We start from the raw sequence: 5,048 nt of genomic DNA, 5'->3' as shown, positions 1-5,048 counted from the left end.
ATTGATAGCCTTTTGAGTTGGACGTTAACCTATTGAGTAAGATATGATAAAATTTGATCTCAAAATCATTTGAGGTGTATTTTATATACCGAGTCTTCCTTTACATTATGTTGTCGAGCCAGTGCTTAAAAGTAACAACGAAATTAGTAGACATCATTAAAATATATTTTTATCATATCTATTCAGTAGGTTAACGTACAACCATGGGCAGAACTTCATGGGGGCCGAGGCTTTTCTTGACCCAAACCAATTATTTTAAAGTATTAATTAATATTGAAAAAATATATATTTTTGAAAAATAAAAAAAATACCCTGCCAATCAATTAAAAAAATTGTATTTATGGAAAAAAATTCTTTAACCCCGCCTTAATAAATTCATGGTTTCGCCCCTATGTACAACTCAAACGATCATCAATTTTTTTAATAGAAAAAGACGAGTTTGGAATATATGAATAGTCAGGTAACCAGTTTGTAACTTTTAATAATCGAGAGATTCAACAAAATAATACCATATAGTTGAAATATTATTTTGTAACTTTTAATAGGAGAGAGACTCAAAAAATTAACACCCAATAATCGATGGACCATTTGTGTACTTTACCCTAAAATAAAATGTGAAGTCTTCGAATTTCGTTTGCGAAGATAGAATTAAGAATAATAAATTATGATATTTATTTTTCTGTTTGACCGACTTCTTGGACGAGAGACGCCAGTTGACCCATGATCACGGTGTAGTCTTCAACATTCAATCATCCAAAGACTTAGTTTTGTTCTATTAAGTAATTTGCCGGAAAATTCTTTCTTTTATAATTAAAATTTCCATTAATTGCTTCATTTTGCTTGAATTACAAGACCCCAAAGTCTCCCTTCGTGGAAAACATAAACACACAGAATCCAAGTCAATTTTTAAATAATTCAAGCGAAGAAATAAACTTACTAAACTTTTAAGAAGAAAAAAAAAGATTGAAATTTCTGATTGTCAACTTGTTGAAAGATATTTATTTCTGTAAGGAATTTCTTTGTTTTGAAAAAAAAAGAGACAAAGGAGATATTTTGAAGATGGGAATTTGCTGGGGTTCTCCAGCTGATAATCCAACACCAAGCACCACTGCTCATCTCAGTTCAGGTGCCCTTCAAAACATATTAATTCCCAAACTTTTTTTCTTTGTTTAATGGTTTTATAAAGAACAATCCATATTTTATTTTTTGTATTCATCACCAAAAAACCCAGTTCTTGGTGCAGTTTTTGTATAATATTTTGACCATTGATTTGTGTGTGTTAAGAACTGTGTTTTTTATATTCATTCCTTACTGTTGCCTGCTGTGTTTCATTTGCTGTACTGATGGTAAAAGAACTCCATGTATTTGAAAAATTCACAATCGACATTTGCTAAGTAAATCTCAATGCTGTTGTAATTTGTGTTTTCATTTGCTGTATTAAGAACTCCATATGTTTGACAAATTCACTAAGAAAATGTCAATTCTGTGATGGCAATAGTGATATCTGAAACAACCAGCAACACGGCATCTAGGGGCAGTACCATCTCCGGGGACAGCGGATTCTCGGCTTCTAGTGCCGACGAGTCTTCTCCGAATGGACATGTTTTGCCAAGTTTTACTCTGAGGATGTTCAGATTTGCTGAACTGAAGTCTGCAACCAAGAATTTTAGGCCTGACATGGTACTTGATGGAGGAGGTTTCGGTAAAGTCTTCAAAGGTTGGCTTGAGGAGAAGCACCAGGGAAGAGTGGAAGTGGAACCCTCGTTGCTGTTAAAAAGATAAACTCTGACAGCATGCAAGGATTTGAAGAATGGCAGGTGATTTTTCATTAGTCTTGAGAAAGAAGCAACTTGCTTGTTTTCTTCTTTTAATAATGTCTCTGTTTTCTTGTAACTTAAGAATTGTTCAAGCATGTAAGATTTCAGCTCTGCATAAAGTAAGCGTTTACGTTTCAATAGTCGGTTGTCATCTGATTGACGAGGAACGATATATATATTAAGAATGTGCAGAAGTTCTCTGCTAACTGCATATCAAATGAAGTCTTAATGGTTCATAACTCATTTTAGCCAAGTAAAGAGGCCTGAGAAGTGAACCATTCTTCAATGCAAAGCCATATTATTCTGCTCTGCTAGTTTACATTGCTATTGTCGGACAAATTGTTTTCAGGGTTTCATTCTTGATTTTATTCCTATTATCTGAATGAGTGGCATGAGACATGTTTGGAACTACCAAAACATCCACACCTGCACTTCAGGAATCGTTCAGTGCTTGTTTTACTGATTTTCTTTGGATATTAAAATGTATAGGAATTCCCAGTTATTGAGGCTTTTGCTTCCTTATTTGTTGGTGCAGTGCGAGGTAAATTTCTTAGAAAGGTTGTCTCATCCGCACCTCGTAAAGCTGCTCGGATGCTGTTGGGAGGATAAAGAGCTTCTTCTGGTTTATGAGTTCATGCCGAAGGGTAGCTTGAAAAACCATCTTTTCGGAAGTACGAGTTCAGAAATTAGTTGCTTATATATCCAATTTTTCGTTTCAGCATATATTTATGTGTGGACACATTCCAGGGGGATGTTCTGTTCAATCACTTGAATGAAATATACGGCTTAAAATCGCAATAGGAGCAGCAAAGGGCCTATGTTTCTTGCACACGGCAAACAAGCAAGTAATTTACAGAGATTTCAAAGCCTCAAATACACTACTCGATGGTGTAAGTTTCCATAAAAGCCTCGAATATCAAGTGATAGCAGGTGTATACTAGCTGGAAAACCCTTTATCTTTGTGATTAAATGCTTATACAGTTGTGGCATAGATAATTCATCTTTAAAACATGAATACATTTGTATTTAATATACTTTGACAACCGGTTACAATGCAGTCCTATACTGCTAAGATATTGGATTTTGGGTTGGCCAAATTCGGTCCTTCAGCTAGCCAATCACATGTGACAACAAGGGTCATGGGCACATACGGTTATGCGGCTCCGGAATATGTAGCTACTGGTAATCTTCAGACAATTTTTCTGTTCTTTGCATTATATTGCTGCAATTTTTAGACAACAGAACGAAGGCTAGTTATCTGTAAATAGCGATATGTATGGTTTTGGTGTTGTTTTACTCGAAATATTAACATGCTTGCGAACACTCGATCCTAACCGTCCAAGCGGGCAACATAATCTGGTGGAATGGGCGAAACCATATTTATCTGATAGAAGAAAACTAAAGAAGGTAATGGACCAAGGATGGAATGGAAAATATTTATCTGAAACCATTTCGAATAGCTCAGCTTGCTTTAAAATGCCTTGCACCTGAACCGAAGAACCGTCCATCGATGAAAGAAGTTGTGGAGATTTTGGAACCGATTAATTCAATGAGTGAGAATCCAAAAGTACCAAGAAACCATTCTCCTCGTAGCACAACTCGCAGACATAGAGAGAGCCACCATTAGACCATCGATCTCAACTTGCTCCGAAGCATGAAGCAGGACATGCCTATTGAACCATCCATGGCTGAGGTAACTTACGGAACCTATCCATCGGCTGCAGGTCTCGATCTTAATAGTCTCATTGTGTCGCAAAAAAAAAAAGCGTTTCTTTATTTTCGTATTTTGTTCTCGAATCTATGATTTTAGATTTTCAGTGCCACTCATGTTGGACTATTGCTTAGTTAGTAGCTAAATTGTATTTATTTCAGCAAGTAAAGCGAGTTGTGCTTGATTACTTTGTTTGTATAGTTTTACCTACATTATTGTACTGTTTGAAGGCTCGGTTTTGCTCTTATCCTAAATAATCTTTTATGTTCATTATTTTTTACAAGCTAAAATTTAAGCTGATATAGCAAGTATACTGTGGTTTAATGCGTCCGGTGTAGTTTGTTTATTGAATAGTAGTAGACTCAAATTAACCGTTAAACTACACGTTTAGTATCCCGGTTATTATTTTTGTTCTGTTGTAGTCATCTAATTATAATTTTTTTAAAATCATATCTAATGTTACGTTTTGGTCACTCACTATTAAAAATTAACAGAAATATTGATGTGTCATTTAAAAAAAATCAATGATGATGTGGCATTACATTATGATGACACGTCATTGTCACTATTAATATTTTAACAGCTGATGTCAAAATGAAACCAAAACGTGACGTCATGTATGAATTTTTTTTTTAAAAAAATTGAGACCAAAACAGAATAAAAGTGATAGTTGAGATACTAAATGTATAATTTACCCAAAATTTTAATAAATATAAATATTTTTAATAATTTACATTTTATCAATTTATAACTTATAAAATTTTAGTTTTTATTTTAATTATTTTTTAATATTTATTAAAGAATAAATAAATCCTCAACTTTTCCAAAAAAAATAATTAAACTTTAATTATTTTTTTTTTAAAAATAGTTAAACTCTTTTACTAAGCTACCATTTACTGTTGATCCCTATATTAAAATATAATCGTTATATTAATACGCTAAATTATTATATTAATATCATAATAATCAACAATGTTTTTAAAAAAAATAAAAACCAGATCATTCGTTCTCAATTTAAAAATTATATTAAAAATAAAATAAATTTAAGTCACATTAATACAAAAATAAGTGCATAAACTTTACTTAAAAACAATTTGGTGTCTAAATTTTTTTTTGTTAAAAATAAGTGCCTAACGTCTTCTCAGTTACAATTTTAAATATTTACCGTTATATTTTTTTAATTTTTCAACTTTTTTAATAATAAAAATATTATTTAAAAAAATTATAAAAAATATTTATAAAAAAACTTAAATTTTTAATGAAATTATAAAAAATCTAAAAAAAACTAAAATATCTCGTTTCAACCCCCATTACCAACTATCACTAGTTATCAGCGACCACCATCGTTGTCGAACACTTGAGTTCTTATCGAAATTACACGGTGGTTCGAATGGTGGTGACAATGTGACTTATGGACTCCAGGATCGGTCGAAATCGATGAAACAGACGATGACTTAAAATCGACAAACCTTTTCACGCTTTTTTACGAAAAACGGTGGTAGTTTACGATGAAAGGTTAA

The 5,048-nt window shown here is 32.5% G+C and overlaps 1 pseudogene; it reads left to right on the top strand.

Moving 5' to 3' along the window:
* The first annotated feature begins 1,048 nt into the window (after positions 1 to 1,048).
* LOC120120370 lies at positions 1,049 to 3,494 on the top strand (annotated as a pseudogene).
* Positions 3,495 to 5,048: the final 1,554 nt, after the last annotated feature.

Source organism: Hibiscus syriacus, unplaced genomic scaffold, assembly GCF_006381635.1.
Source record: "Hibiscus syriacus cultivar Baekdansim isolate YM2019G1 unplaced genomic scaffold, ASM638163v2 tig00110338_pilon, whole genome shotgun sequence".
NCBI classification, from domain to species: domain Eukaryota; kingdom Viridiplantae; phylum Streptophyta; class Magnoliopsida; order Malvales; family Malvaceae; genus Hibiscus; species Hibiscus syriacus.
Note: the sequence above shows the minus strand (reverse complement) of the source record. Positions and strands in the feature narration are given on the sequence as shown.